Source organism: Martes martes (assembly GCF_963455335.1).
Source record: "Martes martes genome assembly, chromosome: 11".
NCBI classification, from domain to species: Eukaryota; Metazoa; Chordata; class Mammalia; order Carnivora; family Mustelidae; genus Martes; species Martes martes.
In genome coordinates this window covers 104,384,984-104,398,093 of record NC_137899.1, presented here as the reverse complement: position 1 = coordinate 104,398,093, position 13,110 = coordinate 104,384,984, and the positions used below count along the sequence as shown (strand labels likewise).

General features: G+C 51.8%; 1 protein-coding gene across 2 annotated transcripts in view; it reads right to left on the bottom strand.

Annotated features, from left to right (window-relative positions):
- Positions 1–13,110, bottom strand: part of DPP6 (dipeptidyl peptidase like 6) — a gene marked incomplete at its 5' end in the record, with an annotated part of 869,135 nt that overhangs the window by 696,657 nt on the left and 159,368 nt on the right. The gene's annotated exons all lie outside the window — the stretch shown is intronic.

Here is a 13,110-nt window from a genome sequence, read left to right as displayed (position 1 = left end):
AGAAAAATTCTGTATGTGGACTTGACAAAGGCAAAACCTCCGGGCAATTCTCACGAAGTTGCCTTTTCTCCCTCCAGTCAGTGAAGATTTGCTTCATCTTAGAGCCACTGTCCACGTGGTAACACGGCACACTCCGACCGTGCAGCGGGGCAGTGCCCTGGAAAGGCGGGCCCGTAGGATGGGCTTCGGGCCCAGCTCGTTTCTACCCTCTGTTCCCCCAGCAGCAGGTGCCGTCCACCCAACCGCCCTGCACTTCATGCTGGGAGGCCAGTGGGGGCATCCTGCTCCCTCCTTTCTCATGCCCCTGGCCTTCTGCAAGGCATCTGAGTTCTCTAAATGTCAGTTTCTCATCCTTAAAAAATGTAGAGAGAAATGACCACCCACTCGGACTAGGCCACAATAAAATAAAATGTCAGTGAGAGCAGAGGTTCACATAAAGAAGGTTCCATTGCCTGGAGGTCATTTGTGGTGGTAGAAACCACGGCACGTGGTCCCCAGACTGGGGTTTTTCCTCTGAACACCCAGGAGGACCCCTGCCCGAGAGACCGGGGGACATGGACCACAGAATGGCCCTCACGCTGGGCTGCTGAAGCACGACGCTGCCTACGTCTGTCCAAGCTCCTGGGAGTGAAGGACCCAGAGATGTGCGACCACAGAGGGGAGGAAGGAGGTGCAAACGGAAGACAGGAGGACTAAGAGCGTCCAGGGAGAGCGTCCTGGGAGAGCGTCCTGGGAGAGCATCCAGGGAGCCTCCCTCGGGCAGGTGAGACTGAGCCCCCAGAAATCCCTGCAGGGTTGAGCCCTTGAGACTAGGAAGCACTGTCTCCAGAATGGAGCCTCGTGGGCCCGGAGCAGCACACTAGCTGCGGGACCTCAGACAGCTCCTCTCCTCTGAGTACTGGTCCCTCATCCATAAAATGGGGACAACGACGTCGTCCAATTCTCTCCCACAAGACTGTTGTGAGAGCAAAGAGCTTATTATCCTTGGCCGCAGTCTGAGGCCTGAATTTCCTCGGAAGACGCATGAGAGCACTTCTCAAGGTTGGGTCCTCGGGGTGCCCATTTTTAGTGCTCTGTGGGTGACCTGGAAACACAGCGAGTGGCCAAAACCATTATTTTAAGTATGAAATCACTCTAAAAAGTGAAAGGAGCAGAGGAGACATGACCTTATACTCAGACGTGAATACAGGATTACTCTGTATGCAGACCAAGCATCCATCCATCTGGGTGAAAATGTGCCGGCGGAGGGTGGGGCGGGGGAGTGAACTGACGAGTGTCCAGTGGAACTCCCTCTGGCGTCCTCGGCTCCCCTCACCATCCCCGGGCACCACACACATTCCTTGGGGATGGTCCCGAGTCCCTGACGCACGGGACGACGGGACTCTGCCCAGAGTCATCCCCTGACCTGCGGCAGCTTAGGAAGAACCGAATGTCTCCTCGAGAGAATGGAGGCAGGGAGATTGAAAACCCAGGCCCGTTTGGGGACCCTCACCTGTCCAGAAAAGCCAAGCCGCTCCACGCTTCTGTTCCCTACACCAGCTATCCGGCAAAGCCAACCAGGCTAAGACTACCTCCCCGGTCATGTGTGCGGCGGCCCTGACACACAGCACAGCCAACAGCTGTAGAGGGTTTCCCAGGTGCCACGTGCTCTTTTAGGCACCCCATGGGCTTCCTTTTCACGGTAACCCTGCGTTGGGCGAGGCCCGAGGTGCACTATGGCCTCTGTTTCCTGGTGAGGGACTGAAGCTCAGGGAGGTTAATTAACTTGGACAACATCCCACTGCTGTTCTCGGTGGAACTGCATTTTAGCTCCGGCCCTGCGGCTGCAGAGCCTGCCCCCGAGATGGAATTATGTAATCCTCAGCTCTGTTGGTCGGAGAGACCAGCCCCGGTTGAGCCCTTTTTGTGATTTCAAAGGGAACTGAATTTAGCCCTGGAGCACACCTGTGGACATTCAGAAAGGACCTGGAAGGAAACGCAGAGAACAGAACCTGGAATGAAACCTATTTCTGCCTCCAGCCCCTTAATTTCATCTTTCCATACAACAAAGACCCTCCTGAGCCCCACAGGTGGGAGTGATTGTGACGGACTAGATGTAATAACACCTTGAACTCCCACATTCTGGGCCCTGCCCAGCGTCGAGGGGAAACACCTGCTGCTAATCATTTATTTATGTCAGGACCATGGACAGTGCAGACACTCCCACTTCGGCGAGCTCGTTCCCTGCTCACGGTGCCTTACCCACCCCCGGGGCCTCTTGGGACCAGCTCCTCAGACGGGACTCTGTCGGGTTCTCCCCGAGGCCCAGCTTCCTTCAGTCCCGCAGCTCCTCACGTCCCCCACCTGGATCCCTGAGCCTCCTGTCCTGCCCACTCCACCGAGATCAGGCAGGCAGGAGCCACTGTCTTGGGGGAGCACGGAGCCCACAGAGCACTGGCTGAACGCAGGCAGTAAACCTCAGAAGCCTGCCCTGTTCCGGGGGCGGGGGGCAGCTCTAGAATGCCCGCCAGCCTGCAGGTGCAGTGGGAGCCCAGGGAAACCTCCCACTGTCCCCCTCACTCTTCTCAGCTGCGGGAACTCACCCGCCTGGCAGGACAGCAACCCACCAGGTCTGGCCCCCTGGGTGTCATCCGCTCCGTCCGGATGCCCCGTGCTGTGGCCCCTGAGCTTCCTCTCCTTCCTTCCATTCTCTGGGGGCCTCCCAGCCCCGAAACTGAACCCCTGGTGAGCTATTAACTAATGTGAATGACTTCACGTACTTCCTTTCATTTGAGGAGAATCAGAAGTCGGGTCTCAAGGGGGCACCTGGGTGGCACAGTTGGTTAAACGTGCTCTTGGTTTAGCTCAGTTCGTGATCTCGGGGTCATGGGTTCAAGCCCCAGGTGGGGCTCTACGCTCAGAGCAGAGTCTACTTGGGATTGCCTCTCCCTCTGACCCTCCCCTCCACTCTTCCCTCTCTCTGTCGAAGAAGAAGAAGAAGGAGAAGAAGGAGAAGAAGGAGAAGAAGGAGAAGAAGAAAGAAGAAGAAGAAAGAAGAAGAAGAAAGAAGAAGAAGAAAGAAGAAGAAGAAAGAAGAAAGAAGAAAGAAGGAAGAAGAAGAAGAAGAAGAAGAAGAAGAAGAAGAAGTAGTAGTAGTAGTAGTAGTCGTCGTCAGATCCTAGGGTCTAACCGCATAGACTTATCACCAAATATTTTGCCTTCATCCACTGCGCTCCCAGTAGAATAGTAACAGTGGCTAGACTGGGTCCTATGCACACCCACGCCAAGCACTGGGGCCCCTGGACAGAGCCAGCTCCTCTCAGATGGCACTGGCCAACATCACAGACCATCCCACAAGACCAGAGTAGGGCTACACCAGAGCCAAATCAAATTAGTTATGTTCTTGGGGTAAGAATTTTGATAAAAGACCTCCAGGATGGAATTGGAAAAACAGCCCTTTTCAGATCATCTCCGCTCCTTCAACTGTTCGCCAACATACATACTGCAGAGTGGGATTTGTATCACGTCAACCGTGCTTTTCATAGGTCATGAAATAAAGTTCCATTTGTTTTCAGGTCTGATTGGACCCTCACTTTGAAAACCATGATCCTAAGGAAAAAGGCAGACGGAAATGACATCTTTTGACACAACAGACCATAATGACCCCCTTTAAAACCATTAACAGCTGCCACAGGGGACAAACGTGCGGACACAGCTCCAGAGACACGCAGCTTACTCACACTTGAGCTGTGTGTGTGCATGTGCCCAGGAAGAAGCAAAACTATGACAGTCTGAACCAACAGAAAGTTGTAGAAAGTTCTCCCTATAAACCACAGTCTTAAGCCCTCCGAAGCTGATGGGAAAATTCCAGATAATCTCAGATATAGGAGGAGGGAAGGGCTTCTCTTTCTTTTTCTAAAGTCAGTCTTTGTGGTGTCAAACCCCACACACAAACACTGTTTAAAAATCAGTTCAGAGTTTAGAGGACTACCATTTAGCATCGCTTTCTGATTCTCAAAACAGTAGCGACCACTAAGGCCACAGGAAACCCCCATGGACACATTTTTATATTCTTCATTCAAGCCTGTACCCCATAAACCAAGCCCTCTTTCTTCAGCATCAGTGGCCCCAAGAAATCTTCATCCTTTGGACATAGGCCTGAACTGACCATTAAGGAAAGCATGGACAGATCTCCTTCAACTTCTAATGGGTTATATCCCAATAAAGCCATCCAAAGTTGAAAATACCATTAAGTCCAAAATGCATGTAATATACCTATCCTAGCAACATCATAGCATAGCCCAGCCCACCTTGAATATGTTCAGAACGCTCACGGTAGCCTGCGGTTGGGCAAAACCATCTAACACAAGCCTGTTTTACAATAAAGTGTTGAATATCTCCTGTAAGGCCGTGCTGTGTGGGTACAGACGGTTGCTGGTGTAACAGCGGTGGACCCAAGTGATCGTGTACCTACTGGGAGCTGCAGCCACTGCCCAGAATCATGGAGGAGGACTGTATCTCCCATCACTAGCCCAAGAGAGACCCAAATTCAAAACTCCATGTGGGTTTCTATTGAATGGCATCACTTTTGCACTACCATAAAGCCCAAAATTTGTAAGTCAAACCATTATACAAGTCAGGGGCTGTCTGTAGTATCTATCCGTTAAAATGCCTCTGGAATTGAATTGTAGATGACGAAGTTCCTACGGCAGCTCCTGACCTGAGGGGGTCCTGCAGTAAAGGTCAGTCTTCCTCCTGCTTTATCTCTGTGAGCCAAGACATAACAGCTGCTTCTCATCTACCAGCAACCTGCTAAATGTTGGTTGATGTATTAATGGCTAGTAGGAAAAAAGTTCCAAAACTCCATTTTTATGCCAGTCCCAGAATCCAAACCTCAACAAGTCTACAAAAAACAGCACTGAAAGTGAGGATACAAGTCAGTCATTACAATGCCCCCGTGTCTTTGCGACAACTACCATCCTAATCGCTTCCTGGGCGTATTCTGGGTCTGGACAGGTTGTTGATAGCATCAGTGAGATCTCAAAACTGAGCCAAGTGTGGTAAATTGCTCTGATCATTTCAATTCTTCATGGTTTCCTTCCCCATCATCCATTGGACACTGTACTTTCTTCCGCAAAGGGCGTGGAACCTGTTTCCCCATCCCTTGGCCAGGTAACTCGCTCAGAGCAAGGACACGAGGGACGGTGACAGAGTGTGTCCTGATCCGCTACTCAAGAGAGCCTGTGTGTGGATTCCTTGCTTTCCTGCATTTCTGCCTCAACTAGACAATGACCATGTGTCCCGGTCCCAGGAGAGAGAGGAGAGGTGCGTGGCACAGAGCTGCCTCAGCTAAGACAGGCCGGGTGGCCGCGGTCTAGGGCAGAGGCCCCAGCATCAGCAGGAACAAGCCGGCCGAGGAGCTGACATGACAAAGCCAAGATCAGCCAAGACCGGACACGTGACTCTCCTGAGTCCATGGCTGGCCTGTTAAGCTCACGGAGTCTGGGGGGGGGTGGCTCAAATAGCAATATCTAAGGGATACACCCAGCAAACGCAACCCAAAAAGTGAAAGCATTTTGTGTCAGGAGAGTGTCAGACCAGACCAGCTTTTGTCAAATGACGACTGATGTTAAGCGTGGCTACACGAATACAATACTGATTTCCCTCCTGAAGCCTTCTTCATCGTTTAAAACTTCTATCCCCAGAATATCCACGTGGTTTTAATTCCTTTTCTTCCAATCTTGTTATCTGGAACACACACATTAGCAAAGACCTAGAAGATCCATTTTGGATGTTGTTCCACGGACGTCAGACGGCTTAGCAAGGGGTCCCGTGGCTCGCCCGCATCCCTGAAGACGTCCACGCTCAGAGCAGAGCTGAGCAAAGCTGTCTGTAAAGTCAGCGTCAACCTCAACCTCGCCCTTCCCTTTGGTTATAACCCAACCTTTTGGAGGTCTCAAAAATTAACCAAAGCCCTTTTCTCTTTCTTGAAAACCTGTCAGAAAAAATCTATTTCATTCTTTTTTTCCCTCTCAATGACCCATTTTAATCTGAACTCAAGGCTCTGAAATGTCACCAGGGAAGCTCCTGACACTTGCAGAACAGAAAGACAGTGACATGGGCAGAACTGGGGCAGGAGCGGGTGTGGGGCTTTCTCGTCGCCAGGACTTCTCCCATTGAAGGTCCGTGGCCAGACCCCCCCATCAAACCCGCCTGCTTCTACTCCTGCCTCCGAGCTTACGTCTGCCTTCTGCTGCCCGCTCGTGCCCCCAACTCTAAACCAGCGATGGCAGCCGGACACACACAGGAGGACAAGGAATTCCCCCTCACCCACCCAGGACAGCATTCCGCCCTCTAACACCAGCGGACCGGTCCTCGGCATCCGCCTCCGCCTCAACGCCGCTCCCACCACGTGGCCGTTCTCACTGCAGGAGTGACTCTAGTCACCCGGACCCATCCACACCAACTCCCCATCTCAGCTCCCTAAAAGACACCGCACTGAGCTCTCCGGGGCCACCCACACTGCGGGATACCGGTTATATCCCAACCGTGCCGGAGACGGGCGTGCCATCGTGAATGAGACGCAGCCAAAACCTCCAGGAGTTGTTGCGTTTTGGAAAATGTTTGACCGTGAGGCACAGAGCGGAGTGATGCCGACCCTTCCGGCCCTGCTGCGGGTCTCTAAGGAGATCCCTGGCGGCGAGGCTTGCTCTCAGGGTTCCGCAAATTCTCTTACACAGGCAGCCCCTCACCACACTTAGGAGCAAAGCGAGTCAGACGCAGACGCCACTGAGGCCGTTTCCTCCCGGAATTTGTAAAGGGCCATGACATTCGAAGGTTGAACACCCACAGCGTGCTAAACCCGGTGATCTACTCAGGCTCCATGAAACCCCTCTGCCTGGCCCTGCTCTGCAGGACGGCTACACTTAATATCGAAACTGCACTTTTTTCAAATGTTTTACCCACTTAGAAGGGTATTTCAAAAGGTGGTGCAGAAGCCACTTGGAAAACGTATACCTCAGAAACATTCTAGAACAGAGATCTGGAAATGACAAGTGTCTGACTACGGTACAGATCATAAAACCTGCAGCTCAAAAACACATGGGTGCCCACGGGTGACACTGCAGGCTGGGGACGGCTCCAAGCCTCCCCAGGCAGCCCCCTGGGGAGCGGGACGTCCTCAGCACCTGCATTTAGTACCCCAGGGGAGGTAAAAGAAATCACGTGGATTCCCTTCCCATGTGGCATCTCAAAATCTCAAATACAGGCGTTGGCCTTGGAATGGTCTGTGACCGTATTCCAAGTGGGGGCCAGTCTCTAGCAACTTGTAACTGGGTCTTGATTATCAGAGAAAAGCAGCGCCGATTAGAGGTGGCAGAGGCCTTGGCGGGCATCCAGCTCAAGGACTGACAGACACTCTGTAGCTGTGGTCTTCTGCTGGGCCCTCGGGGCACAGGGGATGCCCTGGGCTGGGCGGCAAGGGAGGACGGGGTTCCAGACCTCTGTCTGTACCTCCACCAGCCACGGCAGAGTCTCGGGGGTAGTTTTCTCTACAGACCTTCTTTGACGGTTTTGTCTGAGGAAATGTCTTAATAGCTGACACGATGGTGTCCCACTCTGTCCCCGGGAAGTGGGCGAGATGTAGTTCCGACCGTCTGTGACGGCTTATGAGTCGATGTCTACAAAGACCTGAGATGCTTCCATGCCCGGTGTGCTGGGAGACATCTATAAGCAGGTCACCGAGCACCCCAAATCCAGACCGACAGGAGCCCCTAAGGTAAAGACGGCGCGATTTCAGAGCCTGCACGTTGCTGTGCAGGTTATCTGACCCCCCCGGGCTGCGTCCGCGACCTGCTGATCCATAAGGGCCGTGGGAAGGGGGGGAAGGCGGGGCTGAGCAGTGGAGGGGGGCTCTTGGGCATCCCGGGGGGACCGTGGTGGCTGCCAAGCTGTCATCTTCCTGTCCCCGTCCCTTTCGCCCTCTCCTCGGTCGGCTCCCTGGGTCTGGCCCGAGCTCACGAGAGCGCCGGTGGAGCGTGGCTGCGTGGTCCGGTGCCCGAGCTCCCGGCCGGCCAACCTGGCCTACCCACGGGCCGCGTGACCACGACGGGTCACTGAGGCTTCCGTCTACAAGGGGGAGGTCGTAGTACCTGGTCCCAGAGCCATCCGTCTGCAGCGAGTGAATTAAAGCATGCAGAAGAGTGCCGGGAGCGGGTCGCTGTGCCGAGAAACGGAAGCGCCTGGGACTCTTTCCTCTCTTACCGCAAACCCTTCGCAATAAAGGAGACGCTGAAGCCAAATTAGCTTCCCCCGGCCAGGAAACTCCGCTCCTCTGATGGCAAGACGGAACCTTGGTATTACGCCTGCCTGGTGCCGTGAGAGGCCACGGCCTGGCCCCATGCACACAGGAAGGCCGTTTCCCCGACCCGAGCGCACGCGGGGCCCGAGCCCGGGCCACCACCCAGACCGTCTCTGCGTCGGTGCCTGTGTCCCAGGAACAGAAGAGATTCGGTCGGTCACCGCATCCTCCGACCGGGAGATAAGGAATCCACGCCTGTCTAGATGCCCGTGACTTACAGTAGCCCAAGAGTAACGAAGAAGCAACGTCCCATCGACACGCCGTTGTCTGCTCTCAGTTCTATAGCTCTTTGGGGGAACTGGATTCTAACATCTTGATTTGAAATGAAAATGTCAAAATAGGGTTCCTGGGTGGCTCAGTGGGTTAAAGCCTCTGCCTTCCACTCAGGTCATGATCTCAGGGTCCTGGGATCGAGCCCCACATCGGGCTCTCTGCTCAGTGGGGAGCCTGCTTCCTCCTCTCTCTCTGCCTGCCTCTCTGCCTACTTGTGATCTGTCAAATAAATAAATAAAATCTTTAAAAAAAAGAAAAAGAAAAAGAAAATGTCAAAGTATCTTGTGCCGGTGAAACCATGTTTCCGTTCTTTGGTAACTTCCCCCTCCACCCCGTCCTGACGATCCCAAACTATGTCTGTGCTCAAAGGAACCATCCCTGCGCCCAGAACCTATTCACGTCCCCAGCGCAGCCGGAAGGGCTAAATCCTAATGCATCTGTAAACATTCCACGGCCAAGTCACTTGGACCAATTTTCCCTTAGACGGATCTTCCCAAGCTATTTGAAGAGAAGTTTTCGGTCTTTGAGAAGTTTTTTCAAAAAATGCGTTTTCATCTTGTTTCTCTAACCAAGCTGAAATTAAGGAGTGATATTAAGTAGGACAGAGTGTGACAAAAGAGGCTCCTGTGAGGAGCTGATTGCCCCTAACTGTGATGCTATTTCCACGACACGGAACGCGGCAGGCACCCAGAAATACCTAACGTGCCGAGAAGCTGAACAGCCAACGCCTCGCGGATTGAGAGGAGCCGGAAGCCCGCGAGCACCGTGGAGGACAAGAAGGACAAGAAGGCTGCGGCGGGAAGAGTGAAGACGACGTCGGAAACAAGTTTCCCGAGACACGAGTACTGTCCTGTGTCACAGGTTCCGCACTGACCACAGGCTGAACCACGCGTGCACGTGGGGCAGGGGGACTGAGGGGTTGGTCACACCTCAAAGGTGTGTAAACGCTTGCAGCCCAGTCGTGTGCTCGGTGAGCTGACGCCCAGGGGCCTCGACCCCACACTGTCCCCCGTGATCGGAAAGTGCAAGTGCCGCTGGAGAACGTCACTGCACACACACAAGACCGCGCAGCTCAGGCCCTGGGCTGCAGGCGAGGGCACGCTGAGCTCCTCCCGTGGCATGGACCACGCTGGGCAACAGAGGCACAGTGTCCACTCATTCACCCGATAAACAGAGATGATGGGATACAAATGTTTACAAACGAATCAGAGTAACGAGGCTCCCAGCGTGGTCTCGGCCCTGTTAGGTGAGGACATCCGAAGCCGCCGCAGGGCAGGAGAGCCATAGGAGGACATGGCACTCCCAAATGCAGCCTGGTGTGGGCAGGGCAATCAGCAGGTGTCCCAAGGTGAAGGTGACGCTCGGGAGCGGCGGTTTCCATACTCTGTGCAGTGACTTCACTCTGCGGCCACGTTTTTCCTCGGCTCAACCGTGGACAGAGGAGGCAGAGCCGCTGGACTTCACTGCCGTGTGGGTTTCCGCTGACTACGGTAACAAGGGTAACATTCAGGTGTCCTGAAGGAGTCACCAGTGTCACCGAGGGGACAAGCCAGTGTGATGACAGGCATGAGCATGGGAGGGGTTTTACATGTTTAATTCAGAGAAGACTACCCTCCCCAAAGTTTCACGGCCACGTTTTTCAGGGACGCTGCCATGATGAGGACACGACGCTGCAGCCATGACCATGCATTAGAAGCCAAATCTCACGTCCTTACACCGTCCCTTTTCAATATGTTTTATTTAGTATTTGTGGCATCGAATTACTTTTTGCTGTTTGCAGATTGTTCACAAACATTATCCACTGGGAGGAATGTAAAACTTGAAAGCATCAATGCTATCCAAAAGGGTCCTAAGGATATCACCCAAATGATACCAAAGTAACAAGTCTGAGGGAAAAAATACATATTCTGGCCTGTATCTTTGTCTAGTCTGTTTTTTCCCCCTACAAACCATTTATAATACATTGTAGCTATAAAACATTTATGTACACACCGAAAAATGGCTTGTTCCCATTAATCCTAGGTGCTTGAGCCCAGAAGAGAGGCACAGGAGGGGTCTGGGGGAGGGAGACGGCCCAGTCCGTCCCTGCTGGAATGGCCATGGAAGGCTTTCCTGAGAAAAACACCAGTTCTTGAAGAATGAAGAGGAATTCTCACATTTTCTGTACCTCTAATGTACTTCTGAGACAAGAGGAAATGATGAGCTAATGAAAACATTTAAGAAATAATAATTAAAAAAACCTATCCAAACAGTGAACACGATTGTTTTCTTCCTACATAACGTATCTCTTCAAACCAATGCCTTAGAAGATGACAGCAAGCATGAGCCTCTCCCAGCCTCGAGTAACTCCAGGAAGACTTCCTGGAGGAAGTAACACTTCCTCTGGGTCTTGAAGAGAGGTGGGACCAAGGTGGGCGGGAAGGACCTACACCTTTTATCTGGTGCTTTTATTTCCTTTCTGAATTACAGTTAACGGCTCTATGTCGATAGGCTGAAGGCTTGCTGTAAGCAAAGTGTATGAAACTTTTCTATTAGGGAGATGATATCCCAGCGCGTCATCCCCGAAAGCACTGGGTCCCCTTGCCTCTGCCTTCAGTCCTTCACAAAAGAACCCCATGGGGCCATCAGCCTGGGGCCCACCAACAGGAAATGCCTGGAGAGCGGAGGACTTGCTCCCATCCAGGACCCCCCTCCCCGCCCCGCCCCGCAGCCTTGGCTGTTAGGAAGCCAAGAGCTCTATCAGCGGCTTCTATGGGGCAACTTAACGAAACATCACATCCCTTGTGCCGACCCTGAGACTGTGGTCTCCCCATTCCCAGACTCCCTTTGGGCTGATGCCTGCCATCATTTACGTAAACGTTTAAAGGGCCATGCCTTTCCCAAGCTTCTGGAAATCTCAGATGGAAAACGCAGGCCCAGAGTAACCAGCTCTAATGCTGGACCTCAATTCACCTGAGGAATGTGAAAAAGACTGCTTAGGGCAAATGCAAGGCCTCCAAGCATCTTCTAAAAACAGTGAAGTGGACGCCTCTGCAGGGAAGGGCAGTGTGAATGGGGAAATCTTATTTTTCCATAAGCGCTACACAAGTGAAACTTAATTCCTACCTGAAGTCAATATGACTTTTGACTTGATTTCATTTAGAAAAAAAAAAAATTACTCCACAACTAATCAGAATGCCCATGAAACTTGATCTTTAGGAAGGAGCTTTTAATTCAAAGAAACAAGCACCAGAAAAACCTGTTTAAATCACTGACTTATGGGCGGCTTCTAGCAGATGTCTGCGACCATCACAGATACAGCCGAATCGCTCCAGCCCCGTATTCCCTACAGGTCTACACCCACTGTCTGTCTTCATCAGACGACGGCTCTCTCTAGACTCCACCAACTAGGGCACAAGCGTTATCTCAGACATACCTAACATAGCTCACAATAAAGTTAATGCTGGATACAAAACTGACTTAGAAATCAGACACTTCTCCCATGAAGACCCACAAATGGCTATCAGACACACACAAAAATGTTCATCATCATTAGCCATCAGGAAAATTCAAATCAAAACCACATCAAGATACCACCTTACAGCAGTTAGAATGGCAAAGATTAACAAGACAGTAACCAACAAGTGCTGGCGAGGATGTGGAGAAAGGGGAACCCTCTTACACGGTTGGTGGGAAGGCAAGCTGGTGCAGCCACTCAGGAAAACAGTGTGGAGATTCCTCAAAAAATTAAGAATAGAGCTACCCTACAACCGGACAATTGCATGACTGGGAATTTGCCCCAAAGACACTGATGTAGAAAAAGAAGGGCCATCTGTACCCCAATGTTCATAGCAGCAATGGCCACGGTCGCCAAACTGTGGAAGGAGTCAAGATGCCTTTCAACAGACGAATGGATAAGGAAGATGTGGTCCATATACACTATGGAGTATTACTCAGCCATCAGAAAGAATGAATACACACCGTTTGCATTGACATGGATGGGGCTGGAGGAGATGATGCTGAGTGAAATAAGTCAAGCAGAGAGAGTCAATTATCATATGGTTTCACTTACTTGTGGAGCATAAGGAATAAGACGGAGGACATGGGGAGATGGAGAGGAGAAGGGAGTTGGGGGAAATCGGAGGGAGAGATGAACCACGAGATACTGTGGACTCTGAGGAACTAACTGAGGGTTTCAGAGGGGAGGGGTGGGGGTTGGGTGAGCCTGGTGGTGGGTATGCAGGAGGGCACGGATTGCATGGAGCACTGGCTGTAGTACACGAACAATGAATCTTGGAACACTGCATCAAAAACTAATGACGTATTTTATGGTGACTAACACAGCACAATAAAAAATTTTTAAAAGGACTCTGAAAAGTAGATTAAGTTAGCACACATATGATTAACCTGAATAAATTATACTTTTAAATTAAAAAAAAAAATAGCCCCTAGGTAACTTCAATCCAGGGCCCTATCACCCACCCCATTATTCCTTAACAGCTGAAGTTACAGCTGAAGTT